At 34.6% G+C, this 20,527-nt stretch overlaps 9 non-coding genes across 9 annotated transcripts; all 9 read left to right on the top strand.

Annotated features, from left to right (window-relative positions):
• The first annotated feature begins 1,521 nt into the window (after window positions 1–1,521).
• TRNAS-UGA (transfer RNA serine (anticodon UGA)) lies at window positions 1,522–1,603 on the top strand. The gene has a single exon. It is a non-coding gene; the product is annotated as a tRNA-Ser (tRNA).
• Window positions 1,604–3,199: 1,596 nt separating this feature from the next.
• On the top strand, window positions 3,200–3,281 carry TRNAS-UGA (transfer RNA serine (anticodon UGA)). Its single transcript has one exon. It is a non-coding gene; the product is annotated as a tRNA-Ser (tRNA).
• A 2,585-nt stretch (window positions 3,282–5,866) lies between these two features.
• TRNAS-UGA (transfer RNA serine (anticodon UGA)) lies at window positions 5,867–5,948 on the top strand. Its single transcript has one exon. It is a non-coding gene; the product is annotated as a tRNA-Ser (tRNA).
• A 1,827-nt stretch (window positions 5,949–7,775) lies between these two features.
• On the top strand, window positions 7,776–7,857 carry TRNAS-CGA (transfer RNA serine (anticodon CGA)). The gene has a single exon. It is a non-coding gene; the product is annotated as a tRNA-Ser (tRNA).
• A 1,828-nt stretch (window positions 7,858–9,685) lies between these two features.
• TRNAS-UGA (transfer RNA serine (anticodon UGA)) lies at window positions 9,686–9,767 on the top strand. Its single transcript has one exon. It is a non-coding gene; the product is annotated as a tRNA-Ser (tRNA).
• Window positions 9,768–13,472: 3,705 nt separating this feature from the next.
• Window positions 13,473–13,554, top strand: TRNAS-UGA (transfer RNA serine (anticodon UGA)). The gene has a single exon. It is a non-coding gene; the product is annotated as a tRNA-Ser (tRNA).
• A 1,596-nt stretch (window positions 13,555–15,150) lies between these two features.
• Window positions 15,151–15,232, top strand: TRNAS-UGA (transfer RNA serine (anticodon UGA)). The gene has a single exon. It is a non-coding gene; the product is annotated as a tRNA-Ser (tRNA).
• Window positions 15,233–17,816: 2,584 nt separating this feature from the next.
• On the top strand, window positions 17,817–17,898 carry TRNAS-UGA (transfer RNA serine (anticodon UGA)). The gene has a single exon. It is a non-coding gene; the product is annotated as a tRNA-Ser (tRNA).
• Window positions 17,899–19,725: 1,827 nt separating this feature from the next.
• On the top strand, window positions 19,726–19,807 carry TRNAS-CGA (transfer RNA serine (anticodon CGA)). Its single transcript has one exon. It is a non-coding gene; the product is annotated as a tRNA-Ser (tRNA).
• Window positions 19,808–20,527: the final 720 nt, after the last annotated feature.

The following is a 20,527-nucleotide window of genomic DNA, read 5'->3' as shown; positions in this document are numbered from 1 at the left end:
GGGCCAAGTGATATGAAAATGGGACAACTTAACATGTTTGACTCGAAATCTGCCTCAAGAATGAGATTTAGCAGTATGAAAACTCCAAGAAATATTACTCGATGTTTCCCATGATATTGATGACATCATTTGCAGATAATAGAAATCTATGTATTGGTTGCTGGAAAAACTCTACACCAAATTTCTTTCAGCAATAAAAAGTCAATGAATGTATTTAAACTGGTTCCAAAAAGACAACTGAGAACCATCAGCAATGCCATATATTTTGATGGCTGCATTTTTAAGACGATGGACTTGAAATCTTCATGTTGGATGAAATCGTGTTCACAGTTTATTGTTTTACCTTTGCAAAGATTGGATTTTGCACATGAAAGATTAGTGAAAAGAAAATATAGTAGACGCTGGGAATAATAAAACAATGCAGATTAATTCCCTGACAGTGTGTGGAAACCAAAGACAATTTTAACCATGAGAAACATGTGGTCAACAAAATCTCTGCGTTTCTCAATATACAATCCATTCATCTCCTTCTACTCTTTGATCTCAGACCACTCCTTTCTCTTCAGTAAGTCAGTCAAGTTCTCTTGCTCATGGCTGTATCCTAAATAGATATTCATGCGAACTTAGGCCAAAATCTTCTCACAGGCTGTTCTCTGTGTTCACATGGCAAACACATCTGATAAAGTGAGCCTATAATAGGCTGTGATGGCTGCAAATCCACACACAGGTTCAAATCCTCATCACAGTGCAATGTTTTACTTGGTCAAAACTTTGGACCTTCTCGAAAAGAGTAAAATAATATATACAGTATATTATTAAAATGGGCCAAGACATATGAAAATGGGACAACTAAATATGTTTGAGTCGAAATCTGTCTCAAGAATGAAATTAACAAGTATGAAAACTTAAAGAAATATTACTAGATGTTTTCCATGATATTGATGACATCATTTGCAGATAATAGAAATCTATGTATTGATAGCTGGAAATCCTCTACACCAAATATCTTTCAGCAATAAAATGTCAATTAAAGTATTTAAACTGGTTCCAAAAAGACAACTGAGAACCATCAGCAATGCCATATATTTTGATGGCTGCATTTTTAAGACGATGGACTTGAAATCTTCATGTTGGATGAAATCATGTTCAGTTTATTGTATTAGTTTTGAAAAGATTGGATTTTGCTTATCACAGATTAGTGAAAAGAAAATATAGTAAAAGTTGGGAATAATAAAAAAAATGCAGATTAATTCCCTGGCAGTGCGCGGTGTCCAACCACAATTTTAACCATGAGAAACATGTGGTCAACAAAATCACTGCGTTTCTTAATATACAATCCATTTATCTCCTTCTACTCTTTGATCTCAGACCACTTCTTTCTCTTCAGTAAGTCAGTCTAGTTTTCATGCTCATGGCTTTGTAGTTCAGTAGAGATTCAGGTGAACTTAGACCAAAATCTTCTCACAGGCTCTCCCTCTGTGCTCACATGGCAAAAACATCTGATAGTTTATTCAACAGTTGGCTGTGATGGCAGAGTGGTTAAGGTGTTGGACTTGAAATCCAATGGGGTATCCCCGCACAGGTTCAAATCCTGTCCACAGTGCAGTGTTTGACTAGGTCAAAACTTTGGACCTTCTCGAAAAGAGTAAAATAATATATACAGTATATTATTAAAACAGGCCAAGTGATATGAAAATGGGACAACTTAACATGTTTGACTCGAAATCTGCCTCAAGAATGACATTTAGCAGTATGAAAACTCCAAGAAATATTACTCGATGTTTCCCATGATATTGATGACATCATTTGCAGATAATAGAAATCTATGTATTGGTTGCTGGAAATCCTCTACACCAAATTTCTTTCAGCAATAAAAAGTCAATGAAAGTATTTAAACTGGTTCCAAAAAGACAACTGAGAACCATCAGCAATGCCATATATTTTGATGGCTGCATTTTTAAGACGATGGACTTGAAATCTTCATGTTGGATGAAATCGTGTTCACAGTTTATTGTTTTACCTTTGAAAAGATTGGATTTTGCACATGAAAGATTAGTGAAAAGAAAATATAGTAAAAGCTGGGAATAATAAAACAATGCAGATTAATTCCCTGACAGTGTGTGGAAACCAAAGACAATTTTAACCATGAGAAACATGTGGTCAACAAAATCTCTGCGTTTCTCAATATACAATCCATTCATCTCCTTCTACTCTTTGATCTCAGACCACTCCTTTCTCTTCAGTAAGTCAGTCAAGTTCTCTTGCTCATGGCTGTATCCTACAATAGATATTCATGCGAACTTAGGCCAAAATCTTCTCACAGGCTGTTCTCTGTGTTCACATGGCAAACACATCTGATAAAGTGAGCCTATAATAGGCTGTGATGGCTGCAAATCCACACACAGGTTCAAATCCTCATCACAGTGCAATGTTTTACTTGGTCAAAACTTTGGACCTTCTCGAAAAGAGTAAAATAATATATACAGTATATTATTAAAATGGGCCAAGACATATGAAAATGGGACAACTAAATATGTTTGAGTCGAAATCTGTCTCAAGAATGAAATTAACAAGTATGAAAACTTAAAGATATATTACTAGATGTTTTCCATGATATTGATGACATCATTTGCAGATAATAGAAATCTATGTATTGATAGCTGGAAATCCTCTACACCAAATATCTTTCAGCAATAAAATATCAATTAAAGTATTTAAACTGGTTCCAAAAAGACAACTGAGAACCATCAGCAATGCCATATATTTTGATGGCTGCATTTTTAAGACGATGGACTTGAAATCTTCATGTTGGATGAAATCATGTTCAGTTTATTGTATTAGTTTTGAAAAGATTGGATTTTGCTTATCACAGATTAGTGAAAAGAAAATATAGTAAAAGTTGGGAATAATAAAAAAAATGCAGATTAATTCCCTGGCAGTGCGCGGTGTCCAACCACAATTTTAACCATGAGAAACATGTGGTCAACAAAATCACTGCGTTTCTTAATATACAATCCATTTATCTCCTTCTACTCTTTGATCTCAGACCACTTCTTTCTCTTCAGTAAGTCAGTCTAGTTTTCATGCTCATGGCTTTGTAGTTCAGTAGAGATTCAGGTGAACTTAGACCAAAATCTTCTCACAGGCTCTCCCTCTGTGCTCACATGGCAAAAACATCTGATAGTTTATTCAACAGTTGGCTGTGATGGCCGTGTGGTTAAGGTGTTGGACTTGAAATCCAATGGGGTATCCCCGCACAGGTTCAAATCCTGTCCACAGTGCAGGGTTTTACTAGGTCAAAACTTTGGACCTTCTCGAAAAGAGTAAAATAATATATGCAGTATATTATTAAAACGGGCCAAGTGATATGAAAATGGGACAACTTAACATGTTTGACTCAAAATCTGCGTCAAGAATGAGATTTAGCAGTATGAAAACTCCAAGAAATATTACTCGATCCTCTACACCAAATTTCTTTCAGCAATAAAAAGTCAATGAAAGTATTTAAACTGGTTCCAAAAAGACAACTGATAACCATCAGCAATGCCATATATTTTGATGGCTGCATTTTTAAGACGATGGACTTGAAATCTTCATGTTGGATGAAATCGTGTTCACAGTTTATTGTTTTACCTTTGAAAAGATTGGATTTTGCACATGAAAGATTAGTGAAAAGAAAATATAGTAAAAGCTGGGAATAATAAAACAATACAGATTAATTCCGTGACAGTGTGCGGAAACCAAAGACAATTTTAACCATGAGAAACACGTGGTCAACAAAATCTCTGCGTTTCTCAATATACAATCCACTCATCTCCTTCTACTCTTTAATCTCAGACCACTCCTTTCTATTCAGTAAGTCAGTCAAGTTCTCTTGCTCATGGCTGTATCCTACAATAGATATTCATGCGAATTTAGGCCAAAATCTTTTCACAGGCTGTTCTCTGTGTTCACATGGCAAACACATCTGATAAGGTGAGCCTATAATTGGCTGTGATGGCCGCAAATCCCCACACAGGTTCAAATCCTGTTCACAGTGCAGTGTTTTACTTGCTCAAAACTTTGGACCTTCTCGAAAAGAGTAAAATAATATATACAGTATATTATTAAAATGGGCCAAGACATATGAAAATGGGACAATTAAATATATTTGAGTCGAAATCTGTCTCAAGAATGAAATTAACAAGTATGAAAACTTAAAGAAATATTACTAGATGTTTCCCATGATATTGATGACATCATTTGCAGATAATAGAAATCTATGTATTGATAGCTGGAAATCCTCTACACCAAATATCTTTCAGCAATAAAATGTCAATTAAAGTATTTAAACTGGTTCCAAAAAGACAACTGAGAACCATCAGCAATGCCATATATTTTGATGGCTGCATTTTTAAGACGATGGACTTGAAATCTTCATGTTGGATGAAATCATGTTCAGTTTATTGTATTAGTTTTGAAAAGATTGGATTTTGCTTATGAAAGATTAGTGAAAAGAAAATATAGTAAAAGTAGGGAATAATAAAAAAAGCAGATTAATTCCCTGGCAGTGCGCGGTGTCCAACCACAATTTTAAGCATGAGAAACATGTGGTCAACAAAATCACTATTTTGATGGCTGCATTTTTAAGACGATGGACTTGAAATCTTCATGTTGGATGAAATCGTGTTCACAGTTTATTGTTTTACCTTTGAAAAGATTGGATTTTGCACATGAAAGATTAGTGAAAAGAAAATATAGTAGACGCTGGGAATAATAAAACAATGCAGATTAATTCCCTGACAGTGTGTGGAAACCAAAGACAATTTTAACCATGAGAAACATGTGGTCAACAAAATCTCTGCATTTCTCAATATACAATCCATTCATCTCCTTCTACTCTTTGATCTCAGACCACTCGTTTCTCTTCAGTAAGTCAGTCAAGTTCTCTTGCTCATGGCTGTATCCTAAATAGATATTCATGCGAACTTAGGCCAAAATCTTCTCACAGGCTGTTCTCTGTGTTCACATGGCAAACACATCTGATAAAGTGAGCCTATAATTGGCTGTGATGGCCGCAAATCCCCACACATGTTCAAATCCTGATCACAGTGCAATAATTTACTTGGTCAAAACTTTGGACCTTCTCGAAAAGAGTAAAATAATATATACAGTATATTATTAAAATGGGACAAGACATATGAAAATGGGACAACTAAATATGTTTGAGTCGAAATCTGTCTCAAGAATGAAATTAACAAGTATGAAAACTTAAAGAAATATTACTAGATGTTTCCCATGATATTGATGACATCATTTGCAGATAATAGAAATCTATGTATTGATAGCTGGAAATCCTCTACAACAAATATCTTTCAGCAATAAAATGTCAATTAAAGTATTTAAACTGGTTCCAAAAAGACAACTGAGAACCATCAGCAATGCCATATATTTTGATGGCTGCATTTTTAAGACGATGGACTTGAAATCTTCATGTTGGATGAAATCATGTTCAGTTTATTGTATTAGTTTTGAAAAGATTGGATTTTGCTTATCAAAGATTAGTGAAAAGAAAATATAGTAAAAGTTGGGAATAATAAAAAAAATGCAGATTAATTCCCTGGCAGTGCGCGGTGTCCAACCACAATTTTAACCATGAGAAACATGTGGTCAACAAAATCACTGCGTTTCTTATTATACAATCCATTTATCTCCTTCTACTCTTTGATCTCAGACCACTTCTTTCTCTTCAGTAAGTCAGTCTAGTTTTCATGCTCATGGCTTTGTAGTTCAGTAGACATTCAGGTGAACTTAGACCAAAATCTTCTCACAGGCTCTCCCTCTGTGCTCACATGGCAAAAACATCTGATAGATTATGCAACAGTTGGCTGTGATGGCCGAGTGGTTAAGGTGTTGGACTTGAAATCCAATGGGGTATCCCCGCACAGGTTCAAATCCTGTTCACAGCACAGTGTTTTACTTGGTCAAAACTTTGGACCTTCTCTAAAAGAGTAAAATAATATATACAGTATATTATTAAAACGGGCCAAGTGATATGAAAATGAGACAACTTAACATGTTTGACTCGAAATCTGCCTCAAGAATGAGATTTAGCAGTATGAAAACTCCAAGAAATATCACTCGATGTCTCCCATGATATTGATGACATCATTTGCAGATAATAGAAATCTATGTATTGGTTGCTGGAAATCCTCTACACCAAATTTCTTTCAGCAATAAAAAGTCAATGAAAGTATTTAAACTGGTTCCAAAAAGACAACTGAGAACCATCAGCAATGCCATATATTTTGATGGCTGCATTTTTAAGACGATGGACATGAAATCTTCATGTTGAATGAAATCGTGTTCACAGTTTATTGTTTTACCTTTGAAAAGATTGGATTTTGCACATGAAAGATTAGTGAAAAGAAAATATAGTAAAAGCTGGGAATAATAAAACAATACAGATTAATTCCCTGACAGTGTGCGGAAACCAAAGACAATTTTAACCATGAGAAACACGTGGTCAACAAAATCTCTGCGTTTCTCAATATACAATCCACTCATCTCCTTCTACTCTTTAATCTCAGACCACTCCTTTCTATTCAGTAAGTCAGTCAAGTTCTCTTGCTCATAGCTGTATCCTACAATAGATATTCATGCGAATTTAGGCCAAAATCTTTTCACAGGCTGTTCTCTGTGTTCACATGGCAAACACATCTGATAAGGTGAGCCTATAATTGGCTGTGATGGCCGCAAATCCCCACACAGGTTCAAATCCTGTTCACAGTGCAGTGTTTTACTTGTTCAAAACTTTGGACCTTCTCGAAAAGAGTAAAATAATATATACAGTATATTATTAAAATGGGCCAAGACATATGAAAATGGGACAATTAAATATATTTGAGTCGAAATCTGTCTCAAGAATGAAATTAACAAGTATGAAAACTTAAAGAAATATTACTAGATGTTTCCCATGATACTGATGACATCATTTGCAGATAATAGAAATCTATGTATTGATAGCTGGAAATCCTCTACACCAAATTTCTTTCAGCAATAAAATGTCAATTAAAGTATTTAAACTGGTTCCAAAAAGACAACTGAGAACCATCAGCAATGCCATATATTTTGATGGCTGCATTTTTAAGACGATGGACTTGAATCTTGATGTTGGATGAAATCATGTTCAGTTTATTGTATCAGTTTTGAAAAGATTGCATTTTGCTTATGAAAGATTAGTGAAAAGAAAATATAGTAAAAGTTGGGAATAATAAAAAAATGCAGATTAATTCCCTGGCAGTGCGCGGTGTCCAACCACAATTTTAAGCATGAGAAACATGTGGTCAACAAAATCACTATTTTGATGGCTGCATTTTTAAGACGATGGACTTGAAATCTTCATGTTGGATGAAATCATGTTCAGTTTATTGTATTCATTTTGAAAAGATTGGATTTTGCTTATGAAAGATTAGTGAAAAGAAAATATAGTAAAAGTTGGGAATAATAAAAAAATGCAAATTAATTCCATGGCAGTGTGCGGTGTCCAACCACAATTTTAAGCATGAGAAAGATGTGGTCAACAAAATCACTGCGTTTATTAATATACAATCCATTTATCTCCTTCTACTCTTTGATCTCAGACCACTTCTTTCTCTTCAGTAAGTCAGTCTAGTTTTCATGCTCATGGCTGTGTAGTTCAGTAGAGATTCAGGTGAACCTAGACCAAAATCTTCTCACTGGCTCTCCCTCTGTGCTCACATGGCAAAAACATCTGATAGATTATTCAACAGTTGGCTGTGATGGCCGAGCGGTAAAGTCGTTGGACTCGAAATCCAATGGGGTATCCCCGCACAGGTTCAAATCCTGTTCACAGCGCAGTGTTTTACTTGGTCAAAACTTTAGACCTTCTCGAAAAGAGTAAAATAATTTATACACTATATTATTAAAACGGGCCAAGTGATATGAAAATGGGACAACTCCAAATGTTTGACTCAAAATCTGCCTCAAGAATGAAATTAAGCAGTATGAAAACTTCAAGAAATATTACTCCATGTTTCCCATGATATTGATGACATCATTTGCAGATAATAGAAATCTATGTATTGGTTGCTGGAAATCCTCTACACCAAATTTCTTTCAGCAATAAAAAGACAATGAAAGTATTTAAACTGGTTCCAAAAAGACAACTGGGAACCATCAGCAATGCCATATATTTTGATGGCTGCATTTTTAAGACGATGGACTTGAAATCTTCATGTTGGATGAAATCATGTTCAGTTTATTGTATTAGTTTTGAAAAGATTGGATTTTGCTTATGAAAGATTAGTGAAAAGAAAATATAGTAAAAGTTGGGAATAATAAAAAAATGCAGATTAATTCCCTGGCAGTGCGCGGTGTCCAACCACAATTTTAAGCATGAGAAACATGTGGTCAACAAAATCACTATTTTGATGGCTGCATTTTTAAGAGGATGGACTTGAAATCTTCATGTTGGATGAAATTGTGTTCACAGTTTATTGTTTTACCTTTGAAAAGATTGGATTTTGCACATGAAAGATTAGTGAAAAGAAAATATAGTAGACGCTGGGAATAATAAAACAATGCAGATTAATTCCCTGACAGTGTGTGGAAACCAAAGACAATTTTAACCATGAGAAACATGTGGTCAACAAAATCTCTGCGTTTCTCAATATACAATCCATTCATCTCCTTCTACTCTTTGATCTCAGACCACTCCTTTCTCTTCAGTAAGTCAGTCAAGTTCTCTTGCTCATGGCTGTATCCTAAATAGATATTCATGCGAACTTAGGCCAAAATCTTCTCACAGGCTGTTCTCTGTGTTCACATGGCAAACACATCTGATAAAGTGAGCCTATAATTGGCTGTGATGGCTGCAAATCCCCACACAGGTTCAAATCCTCATCACAGTGCAATGTTTTACTTGGTCAAAACTTTGGACCTTCTCGAAAAGAGTAAAATAATATATACAGTATATTATTAAAATGGGCCAAGACATATGAAAATGGGACAACTAAATATGTTTGAGTTGAAATCTGTCTCAAGAATGAAATTAACAAGTATGAAAACTTAAAGAAATATTACTAGATGTTTCCCATGATATTGATGACATCATTTGCAGATAATAGAAATCTATGTATTGATAGCTGGAAATGCTCTACACCAAATATCTTTCAGCAATAAAAAGTCAATGAAAGTATTTAAACTGGTTCCAAAAAGACAACTGAGAACCATCAGCAATGCCATATATTTTGATGGCTGCATTTTTAAGACGATGGACTTGAAATCTTCATGTTGGATGAAATCATGTTCAGTTTATTGTATTAGTTTTGAAAAGATTGGATTTTGCTTATCAAAGATTAGTGAAAAGAAAATATAGTAAAAGTTGGGAATAATAAAAAAAATGCAGATTAATTCCCTGGCAGTGCGCGGTGTCCAACCACAATTTTAACCATGAGAAACATGTGGTCAACAAAATCACTGCGTTTCTTAATATACAATCCATTTATCTCCTTCTACTCTTTGATCTCAGACCACTTCTTTCTCTTCAGTAAGTCAGTCTAGTTTTCATGCTCATGGCTTTGTAGTTCAGTAGAGATTCAGGTGAACTTAGACCAAAATCTTCTCACAGGCTCTCCCTCTGTGCTCACATGGCAAAAACATCTGATAGATTATGCAACAGTTGGCTGTGATGGCCGAGTGGTTAAGTTGTTGGACTTGAAATCCAATGGGGTATCCCCACAAAGGTTCAAATCCTGTTCACAGCACAGTGTTTTACTTAGTCAAAACTTTGGACCTTCTCGAAAAGAGTAAAATAATATATACAGTATATTATTAAAACTGGCCAAGTGATATGAAAATGGGACAACTTAACATGTTTGACTCGAAATCTGCCTCAAGAATGAGATTTAGCAGTATGAAAACTCCAAGAAATATTACTCAATGTTTCCCATGATATTGATGACATCATTTGCAGATAATAGAAATCTATGTATTGGTTGCTGGAATTCCTCTACACCAAATTTCTTTCAGCAATAAAAAGTCAATGAAAGTATTTAAACTGGTTCCAAAAAGACAACTGAGAACCATCAGCAATGCCATATATTTTGATGGTTGCATTTTTAAGACGATGGACTTGAAATCTTCATGTTGGATGAAATCGTGTTCACAGTTTATTGTTTTACCTTTGAAAAGATTGGATTTTGCACATGAAAGATTAGTGAAAAGAAAATATAGTAAAAGCTGGGAATAATAAAACAATACAGATTAATTCCCTGACAGTGTGCGGAAACCAAAGACAATTTTAACCATGAGAAACACGTGGTCAACAAAATCTCTGCGTTTCTCAATATACAATCCACTCATCTCCTTCTACTCTTTAATCTCAGACCACTCCTTTCTATTCAGTAAGTCAGTCAAGTTCTCTTGCTCATGGCTGTATCCTACAATAGATATTCATGCGAATTTAGGCCAAAATCTTTTCACAGGCTGTTCTCTGTGTTCACATGGCAAACACATCTGATAAGGTGAGCCTATAATTGGCTGTGATGGCCGTAAATCCCCACACAGGTTCAAATCCTGTTCACTGTGCAGTGTTTTACTTGGTCAAAACTTTGGACCTTCTCGAAAAGAGTAAAATAATATATACAGTATATTATTAAAATGGGCCAAGACATATGAAAATGGGACAATTAAATATATTTGAGTCGAAATCTGTCTCAAGAATGAAATTAACAAGTATGAAGACTTAAAGAAATATTACTAGATGTTTCCCTTGATATTGATGACATCATTTGCAGATAATAGAAATCTATGTATTGATAGCTGGAAATCCTCTACACCAAATTTCTTTCAGCAATAAAATGTCAATTAAAGTATTTAAACTGGTTCCAAAAAGACAACTGAGAACCATCAGCAATGCCATATATTTTGATGGCTGCATTTTTAAGAAGATGGACTTGAAATCTTGATGTTGGATGAAATCATGTTCAGTTTATTGTATCAGTTTTGAAAAGATTGGATTTTGCTTATGAAAGAATAGTGAAAAGAAAATATAGTAAAAGTTGGGAATAATAAAAAAAATGCAGATTAATTCCCTGGCAGTGCGCGGTGTCCAACCACAATTTTAAGCATGAGAAACATGTGGTCAACAAAATCACTATATTGATGGCTGCATTTTTAAGACGATGGACTTGAAATCTTCATGTTGCATGAAATCGTGTTCACAGTTTATTGTTTTACCTTTGAAAAGATTGGATTTTGCACATGAAAGATTAGTGAAAAGAAAATATAGTAGACGCTGGGAATAATAAAACAATGCAGATTAATTCCCTGACAGTGTGTGGAAACCAAAGACAATTTTAACCATGAGAAACATGTGGTCAACAAAATCTCTGCGTTTCTCAATATACAATCCATTCATCTCCTTCTACTCTTTGATCTCAGACCACTCCTTTCTCTTCAGTAAGTCAGTCAAGTTCTCTTGCTCATGGCTGTATCCTAAATAGATATTCATGCGAACTTAGGCCAAAATCTTCTCACAGGCTGTTCTCTGTGTTCACATGGCAAACACATCTGATAAAGTGAGCCTATAATTGGCTGTGATGGCCGCAAATCCCCACACAGGTTCAAATCCTGATCACAGTGCAATGTTTTACTTGGTCAAAACTTTGGACCTTCTCGAAAAGTGTAAAATAATATATACAGTATATTATTAAAATGGGCCAAGACATATGAAAATGGGACAACTAAATATGTTTGAGTCGAAATCTGTCTCAAGAATTAAATTAACAAGTATGAAAACTTAAAGAAATATTACTAGATGTTTCCCATGATATTGATGACATCATTTGCAGATAATAGAAATCTATGTATTGATAGCTGGAAATCCTATACACCAAATATCTTTCAGCAATAAAATGTCAATTAAAGTATTTAAACTGGTTCCAAAAAGACAACTGAGAACCATCAGCAATGCCATATATTTTGATGGCTGCATTTTTAAGACGATGGACTTGAAATCTTCATGTTGGATGAAATCATGTTCAGTTTATTGTATTAGTTTTGAAAAGATTGGATTTTGCTTATGAAAGATTAGTGAAAAGAAAATATAGTAAAAGTTGGGAATAATAAAAAAAATGCAGATTAATTCCCTGGCAGTGCGCGGTGTCCAACCACAATTTTAAGCATGAGAAACATGTGGTCAACAAAATCACTATTTTGATGGCTGCATTTTTAAGACGATGGACTTGAAATCTTCATGTTGGATGAAATCGTGTTCACAGTTTATTGTTTTACCTTTGAAAAGATTGGATTTTGCACATGAAAGATTAGTGAAAAGAAAATATAGTAGACGCTGGGAATAATAAAACAATGCAGATTAATTCCCTGACAGTGTGTGGAAACCAAAGACAATTTTAACCATGAGAAACATGTGGTCAACAAAATCTCTGCGTTTCTCAATATACAATCCATTCATCTCCTTCTACTCTTTAATCTCAGACCACTCCTTTCTATTCAGTAAGTCAGTCAAGTTCTCTTGCTCATGGCTGTATCCTACAATAGATATTCATGCGAATTTAGGCCAAAATCTTTTCACAGGCTGTTCTCTGTGTTCACATGGCAAACACATCTGATAAGGTGAGCCTATAATTGGCTGAGATGGCCGCAAATCCCCACACAGGTTCAAATCCTGTTCACAGTGCAGTATTTTACTTGGTCAAAACTTTGGACCTTCTCGAAAAGAGTAAAATAATATATACAGTATATTATTAAAATGGGCCAAGACATATGAAAATGGGACAATTAAATATATTTGAGTCGAAATCTGTCTCAAGAATGAAATTAACAAGTATGAAAGCTTAAAGAAATATTACTAGATGTTTCCCATGATATTGATTACATCATTTGCAGATAATAGAAATCTATGTATTAATAGCTGGAAATCCTCTACACCAAATTTCTTTCAGCAATAAAATGTCAATTAAAGTATTTAAACTGGTTCCAAAAAGACAACTGAGAACCATCAGCAATGCCATATATTTTGATGGCTGCATTTTTAAGACGATGAACTTGAAATCTTCATGTTGGATGAAATCATGTTCAGTTTATTGTATTAGTTTTGAAAAGATTGGATTTTGCTTATGAAAGATTAGTGAAAAGAAAATATAGTAAAAGTTGGGAATAATAAAATGCAGATTAATTCCCTGGCAGTGCGCGGTGTCCAACCACAATTTTAACCATGAGAAACATGTGGTCAACAAAATCACTGCGTTTCTTAATATACAATCCATTTATCTCCTTCTACTCTTTGATCTCAGACCACTTCTTTCTCTTCAGTAAGTCAGTCTAGTTTTCATGCTCATGGCTTTGTAGTTCAGTAGAGATTCAGGTGAACTTAGACCAAAATCTTCTCACAGGCTCTCCCTCTGTGCTCACATGGCAAAAACATCTGATAGTTTATTCAACAGTTGGCTGTGATGGCAGAGTGGTTAAGGTGTTGGACTTGAAATCCAATGGGGTATCCCCGCACAGGTTCAAATCCTGTCCACAGTGCAGTGTTTGACTAGGTCAAAACTTTGGACCTTCTCGAAAAGAGTAAAATAATATATACAGTATATTATTAAAACAGGCCAAGTGATATGAAAATGGGATAACTTAACATGTTTGACTCGAAATCTGCCTCAAGAATGAGATTTAGCAGTATGAAAACTCCAAGAAATATTACTCGATGTTTCCCATGATATTGATGACATCATTTGCAGATAATAGAAATCTATGTATTGGTTGCTGGAAATCCTCTACACCAAATTTCTTTCAGCAATAAAAAGTCAATGAAAGTATTTAAACTGGTTCCAAAAAGACAACTGAGAACCATCAGCAATGCCATATATTTTGATGGCTGCATTTTTAAGACGATGGACTTGAAATCTTCATGTTGGATGAAATCGTGTTCACAGTTTATTGTTTTACCTTTGAAAAGATTGGATTTTGCACATGAAAGATTAGTGAAAAGAAAATATAGTAAAAGCTGGGAATAATAAAACAATGCAGATTAATTCCCTGACAGTGTGTGGAAACCAAAGACAATTTTAACCATGAGAAACATGTGGTCAACAAAATCTCTGCGTTTCTCAATATACAATCCATTCATCTCCTTCTACTCTTTGATCTCAGACCACTCCTTTCTCTTCAGTAAGTCAGTCAAGTTCTCTTGCTCATGGCTGTATCCTACAATAGATATTCATGCGAACTTAGGCCAAAATCTTCTCACAGGCTGTTCTCTGTGTTCACATGGCAAACACATCTGATAAAGTGAGCCTATAATAGGCTGTGATGGCTGCAAATCCACACACAGGTTCAAATCCTCATCACAGTGCAATGTTTTACTTGGTCAAAACTTTGGACCTTCTCGAAAAGAGTAAAATAATATATACAGTATATTATTAAAATGGGCCAAGACATATGAAAATGGGACAACTAAATATGTTTGAGTCGAAATCTGTCTCAAGAATGAAATTAACAAGTATGAAAACTTAAAGATATATTACTAGATGTTTTCCATGATATTGATGACATCATTTGCAGATAATAGAAATCTATGTATTGATAGCTGGAAATCCTCTACACCAAATATCTTTCAGCAATAAAATATCAATTAAAGTATTTAAACTGGTTCCAAAAAGACAACTGAGAACCATCAGCAATGCCATATATTTTGATGGCTGCATTTTTAAGACGATGGACTTGAAATCTTCATGTTGGATGAAATCATGTTCAGTTTATTGTATTAGTTTTGAAAAGATTGGATTTTGCTTATCACAGATTAGTGAAAAGAAAATATAGTAAAAGTTGGGAATAATAAAAAAAATGCAGATTAATTCCCTGGCAGTGCGCGGTGTCCAACCACAATTTTAACCATGAGAAACATGTGGTCAACAAAATCACTGCGTTTCTTAATATACAATCCATTTATCTCCTTCTACTCTTTGATCTCAGACCACTTCTTTCTCTTCAGTAAGTCAGTCTAGTTTTCATGCTCATGGCTTTGTAGTTCAGTAGAGATTCAGGTGAACTTAGACCAAAATCTTCTCACAGGCTCTCCCTCTGTGCTCACATGGCAAAAACATCTGATAGTTTATTCAACAGTTGGCTGTGATGGCCGTGTGGTTAAGGTGTTGGACTTGAAATCCAATGGGGTATCCCCGCACAGGTTCAAATCCTGTCCACAGTGCAGGGTTTTACTAGGTCAAAACTTTGGACCTTCTCGAAAAGAGTAAAATAATATATGCAGTATATTATTAAAACGGGCCAAGTGATATGAAAATGGGACAACTTAACATGTTTGACTCAAAATCTGCGTCAAGAATGAGATTTAGCAGTATGAAAACTCCAAGAAATATTACTCGATCCTCTACACCAAATTTCTTTCAGCAATAAAAAGTCAATGAAAGTATTTAAACTGGTTCCAAAAAGACAACTGATAACCATCAGCAATGCCATATATTTTGATGGCTGCATTTTTAAGACGATGGACTTGAAATCTTCATGTTGGATGAAATCGTGTTCACAGTTTATTGTTTTACCTTTGAAAAGATTGGATTTTGCACATGAAAGATTAGTGAAAAGAAAATATAGTAAAAGCTGGGAATAATAAAACAATACAGATTAATTCCGTGACAGTGTGCGGAAACCAAAGACAATTTTAACCATGAGAAACACGTGGTCAACAAAATCTCTGCGTTTCTCAATATACAATCCACTCATCTCCTTCTACTCTTTAATCTCAGACCACTCCTTTCTATTCAGTAAGTCAGTCAAGTTCTCTTGCTCATGGCTGTATCCTACAATAGATATTCATGCGAATTTAGGCCAAAATCTTTTCACAGGCTGTTCTCTGTGTTCACATGGCAAACACATATGATAAGGTGAGCCTATAATTGGCTGTGATGGCCGCAAATCCCCACACAGGTTCAAATCCTGTTCACAGTGCAGTGTTTTACTTGCTCAAAACTTTGGACCTTCTCGAAAAGAGTAAAATAATATATACAGTATATTATTAAAATGGGCCAAGACATATGAAAATGGGACAATTAAATATATTTGAGTCGAAATCTGTCTCAAGAATGAAATTAACAAGTATGAAAACTTAAAGAAATATTACTCGATGTTTCCCATGATATTGATGACATCATTTGCAGATAATAGAAATCTATGTATTGATAGCTGGAAATCCTCTACACCAAATATCTTTCAGCAATAAAATGTCAATTAAAGTATTTAAACTGGTTCCAAAAAGACAACTGAGAACCATCAGCAATGCCATATATTTTGATGGCTGCATTTTTAAGACGATGGACTTGAAATCTTCATGTTGGATGAAATCATGTTCAGTTTATTGTATTAGTTTTGAAAAGATTGGATTTTGCTTATGAAAGATTAGTGAAAAGAAAATATAGTAAAAGTAGGGAATAATAAAAAAAGCAGATTAATTCCCTGGCAGTGCGCGGTGTCCAACCACAATTTTAAGCATGAGAAACATGTGGTCAACAAAATCACTATTTTGATGGCTGCATTTTTAAGACGATGGACTTGAAATCTTCATGTTGGATGAAATCGTGTTCACAGTTTATTGTTTTACCTTTGAAAAGATTGGATTTTGCACATGAAAGATTAGTGAAAAGAAAATATAGTAGACGCTGGGAATAATAAAACAATGCAGATTAATTCCCTGACAGTGTGTGGAAACCAAAGACAATTTTAACCATGAGAAACATGTGGTCAACAAAATCTCTGCATTTCTCAATATACAATCCATTCATCTCCTTCTACTCTTTGATCTCAGACCACTCGTTTCTCTTCAGTAAGTCAGTCAAGTTCTCTTGCTCATGGCTGTATCCTAAATAGATATTCATGCGAACTTAGGCCAAAATCTTCTCACAGGCTGTTCTCTGTGTTCACATGGCAAACACATCTGATAAAGTGAGCCTATAATTGGCTGTGATGGCCGCAAATCCCCACACATGTTCAAATCCTGATCACAGTGCAATAATTTACTTGGTCAAAACTTTGGACCTTCTCGAAAAGAGTAAAATAATATATACAGTATATTATTAAAATGGGACAAGACATATGAAAATGGGACAACTAAATATGTTTGAGTCGAAATCTGTCTCAAGAATGAAATTAACAAGTATGAAAACTTAAAGAAATATTACTAGATGTTTCCCATGATATTGATGACATCATTTGCAGATAATAGAAATCTATGTATTGATAGCTGGAAATCCTCTACAACAAATATCTTTCAGCAATAAAATGTCAATTAAAGTATTTAAACTGGTTCCAAAAAGACAACTGAGAACCATCAGCAATGCCATATATTTTGATGGCTGCATTTTTAAGACGATGGACTTGAAATCTTCATGTTGGATGAAATCATGTTCAGTTTATTGTATTAGTTTTGAAAAGATTGGATTTTGCTTATCAAAGATTAGTGAAAAGAAAATATAGTAAAAGTTGGGAATAATAAAAAAATGCAGATTAATTCCCTGGCAGTGCGCGGTGTCCAACCACAATTTTAACCATGAGAAACATGTGGTCAACAAAATCACTGCGTTTCTTATTATACAATCCATTTATCTCCTTCTACTCTTTGATCTCAGACCACTTCTTTCTCTTCAGTAAGTCAGTCTAGTTTTCATGCTCATGGCTTTGTAGTTCAGTAGACATTCAGGTGAACTTAGACCAAAATCTTCTCACAGGCTCTCCCTCTGTGCTCACATGGCAAAAACATCTGATAGATTATGCAACAGTTGGCTGTGATGGCCGAGTGGTTAAGGTGTTGGACTTGAAATCCAATGGGGTATCCCTGCACAGGTTCAAATCCTGTTCACAGCACAGTGTTTTACTTGGTCAAAACTTTGGACCTTCTCTAAAAGAGTAAAATAATATATACAGTATATTATTAAAACGGGCCAAGTGATATGAAAATGAGACAACTTAACATGTTTGACTCGAAATCTGCCTCAAGAATGAGATTTAGCAGTATGAAAACTCCAAGAAATATCACTCGATGTCTCCCATGATATTGATGACATCATTTGCAGATAATAGAAATCTATGTATTGGTTGCTGGAAATCCTCTACACCAAATTTCTTTCAGCAATAAAAAGTCAATGAAAGTATTTAAACTGGTTCCAAAAAGACAACTGAGAACCATCAGCAATGCCATATATTTTGATGGCTGCATTTTTAAGACGATGGACATGAAATCTTCATGTTGAATGAAATCGTGTTCACAGTTTATTGTTTTACCTTTGAAAAGATTGGATTTTGCACATGAAAGATTAGTGAAAAGAAAATATAGTAAAAGCTGGGAATAATAAAACAATACAGATTAATTCCCTGACAGTGTGCGGAAACCAAAGACAATTTTAACCATGAGAAACACGTGGTCAACAAAATCTCTGCGTTTCTCAATATACAATCCACTCATCTCCTTCTACTCTTTAATCTCAGACCACTCCTTTCTATTCAGTAAGTCAGTCAAGTTCTCTTGCTCATGGCTGTATCCTACAATAGATATTCATGCGAATTTAGGCCAAAATCTTTTCACAGGCTGTTCTCTGTGTTCACATGGCAAACACATCTGATAAGGTGAGCCTATAATTGGCTGTGATGGCCGCAAATCCCCACACAGGTTCAAATCCTGTTCACAGTGCAGTGTTTTACTTGTTCAAAACTTTGGACCTTCTCGAAAAGAGTAAAATAATATATACAGTATATTATTAAAATGGGCCAAGACATATGAAAATGGGACAATTAAATATATTTGAGTCGAAATCTGTCTCAAGAATGAAATTAACAAGTATGAAAACTTAAAGAAATATTACTAGATGTTTCCCATGATACTGATGACATCATTTGCAGATAATAGAAATCTATGTATTGATAGCTGGAAATCCTCTACACCAAATTTCTTTCAGCAATAAAATGTCAATTAAAGTATTTAAACTGGTTCCAAAAAGACAACTGAGAACCATCAGCAATGCCATATATTTTGATGGCTGCATTTTTAAGACGATGGACTTGAATCTTGATGTTGGATGAAATCATGTTCAGTTTATTGTATCAGTTTTGAAAAGATTGCATTTTGCTTATGAAAGATTAGTGAAAAGAAAATATAGTAAAAGTTGGGAATAATAAAAAAATGCAGATTAATTCCCTGGCAGTGCGCGGTGTCCAACCACAATTTTAAGCATGAGAAACATGTGGTCAACAAAATCACTATTTTGATGGCTGCATTTTTAAGACGATGGACTTGAAATCTTCATGTTGGATGAAATCATGTTCAGTTTATTGTATTCATTTTGAAAAGATTGGATTTTGCTTATGAAAGATTAGTGAAAAGAAAATATAGTAAAAGTTGGGAATAATAAAAAAATGCAAATTAATTCCATGGCAGTGTGCGGTGTCCAACCACAATTTTAAGCATGAGAAAGATGTGGTCAACAAAATCACTGCGTTTATTAATATACAATCCATTTATCTCCTTCTACTCTTTGATCTCAGACCACTTCTTTCTCTTCAGTAAGTCAGTCTAGTTTTCATGCTCATGGCTGTGTAGTTCAGTAGAGATTCAGGTGAACCTAGACCAAAATCTTCTCACTGGCTCTCCCTCTGTGCTCACATGGCAAAAACATCTGATAGATTATTAAACAGTTGGCTGTGATGGCCGAGCGGTAAAGTCGTTGGACTCGAAATCCAATGGGGTATCCCCGCACAGGTTCAAATCCTGTTCACAGCGCAGTGTTTTACTTGGTCAAAACTTTAGACCTTCTCGAAAAGAGTAAAATAATTTATACACTATATTATTAAAACGGGCCAAGTGATATGAAAATGGGACAACTCCAAATGTTTGACTCAAAATCTGCCTCAAGAATGAAATTAAGCAGTATGAAAACTTCAAGAAATATTACTCCATGTTTCCCATGATATTGATGACATCATTTGCAGATAATAGAAATCTATGTATTGGTTGCTGGAAATCCTCTACACCAAATTTCTTTCAGCAATAAAAAGACAATGAAAGTATTTAAACTGGTTCCAAAAAGACAACTGGGAACCATCAGCAATGCCATATATTTTGATGGCTGCATTTTTAAGACGATGGACTTGAAATCTTCATGTTGGATGAAATCATGTTCAGTTTATTGTATTAGTTTTGAAAAGATTGGATTTTGCTTATGAAAGATTAGTGAAAAGAAAATATAGTAAAAGTTGGGAATAATAAAAAAATGCAGATTAATTCCCTGGCAGTGCGCGGTGTCCAACCACAATTTTAAGCATGAGAAACATGTGGTCAACAAAATCACTATTTTGATGGCTGCATTTTTAAGAGGATGGACTTGAAATCTTCATGTTGGATGAAATTGTGTTCACAGTTTATTGTTTTACCTTTGAAAAGATTGGATTTTGCACATGAAAGATTAGTGAAAAGAAAATATAGTAGACGCTGGGAATAATA

This window comes from Dendrobates tinctorius, unplaced genomic scaffold, assembly GCF_039654945.1.
Source record: "Dendrobates tinctorius isolate UK_male_01 unplaced genomic scaffold, ASM3965494v1 ptg000151l, whole genome shotgun sequence".
NCBI classification, from domain to species: domain Eukaryota; kingdom Metazoa; phylum Chordata; class Amphibia; order Anura; family Dendrobatidae; genus Dendrobates; species Dendrobates tinctorius.
Note: the sequence above shows the minus strand (reverse complement) of the source record. Positions and strands in the feature narration are given on the sequence as shown.